This window comes from Palaemon carinicauda, chromosome 14 (genome assembly GCF_036898095.1).
Source record: "Palaemon carinicauda isolate YSFRI2023 chromosome 14, ASM3689809v2, whole genome shotgun sequence".
NCBI lineage: Eukaryota > Metazoa > Arthropoda > Malacostraca > Decapoda > Palaemonidae > Palaemon > Palaemon carinicauda.
Window position 1 is genome coordinate 103872650 of NC_090738.1, and position 1632 is coordinate 103874281.

Sequence of the window (1632 nt, forward strand, 5' to 3'; positions counted from 1 at the left end):
TGTTATCAATGTTTTATTTTTTTTGCACATGAACAGAGGAACAAAAGTAGATGAAGATGAATTAAATCCTCACCCTTTCTTTTTTCGATTTGCTAATAAGTATAACAATTTGTTTATTTTAGAAATATTTATAATCTTTCTACAATGGCTCTATCATATTCATATTAAACGCGATTTAACAAATAATATATTTGAAAAATCGATTCATGTAAAGCTGAATTTAAAAGACCATCAAAATAGTGATGAAAATCAAGAGTTTATGGGATCAAAGATTTTATGGGAACATAAACGTTATAGGAGCGATAAAATCAAATATTCTCGTATAATTTCTTCCTCTTGCCCATTACTTTGTCACTATACATTTTACAAGAGTACGCAACCCGTCAAAAATGACGTGTAAATATTTAGATATATGCACACACGTAAACGCACCTCCCTCTCACCAAGGTATGACTACACGTCTTCCCAATGCACAAATATCTATAGCCGGACCGTTACTTTGTTATATAGAGGAGATATCTGATGGCAATAGAAAAAATAAGAATAATGAAAATAAGGATATTCCATGCACTATTCATCAGGGCTTATCAAAAGTTCAACATAAATCCTACTTCATTTATTACTAATCATTTGTATGTCACTTTTAAAGACAATATTCCTTCGAGGGTTATCTTTATTACATAATAATCTAATGATATTATATTATCATACCATTATTATAGAGAAATTATTTTATAGTAAATTTATGAAAAACAGTTTCAAAGGAAAACTAATTTGATTCGTGTATTTTTTTTTATTGCAAATAATTATAAATTGGTATGCGACTACGAGTAATAATTTACGCTAATGTTAATTATGACACGAATGATATTACTCATTACATATAATTTAATACCGACATCGAACAACTGACTCTAATTTCCCCTTTTTTAGTGTAAAGAATTTTATTTAAAATTTTACATTAACTTTTAATAAAGCTTATCCTGAGGATTATATCAATCATGTTTTGTGTATACAGGTTTGTGTGAGTATGCCTGCATCCATGTGCGTGAGATGAGACGGGGAGAGAAACACACACACACAGAAATAAAGAGAAAAATTTGTGCTAGAACAAAAACAATATATTCTTACACTATTATTGAAAGATAATCGATAACCCCTATAACAATCTCTGTATTTTGAACAGACGATATAAGTAACTTACTGGCTAAACGTTATTTCACTTAGAAGTTAATTTTTAACTTTAATTTTATAATTGTTGTTGTTGTTGTTGTTGTTGTTGTTGTTGTTGTTGAAAAGTCAAGCTATAACCCTAATTGGAAAAGCAAGATGCTATAAGCCCAAGGGCTCCAATAGGGAAAATAGCCCAGTGAGGAAAGGAAATAAGGAAATAGATAAGCTGCAAGAGAAGAAATAGATAATTGAAATAAATATATTAGGAACAGTAAGAACATTAAATGAGATCTTTTATATATAAACTATAAAGACGTCAAAATAAACAAGAGGAAGAGAAATAAAAAAGAACAGCGTGCCCAAGTATACCCTCAAGCTAGAGAACTCTAATCCAAGGCAGTGGAAGGCCATGGTACAGAGGCCATGACATTACCCAAGACTAGATAACAATGGTTTGAT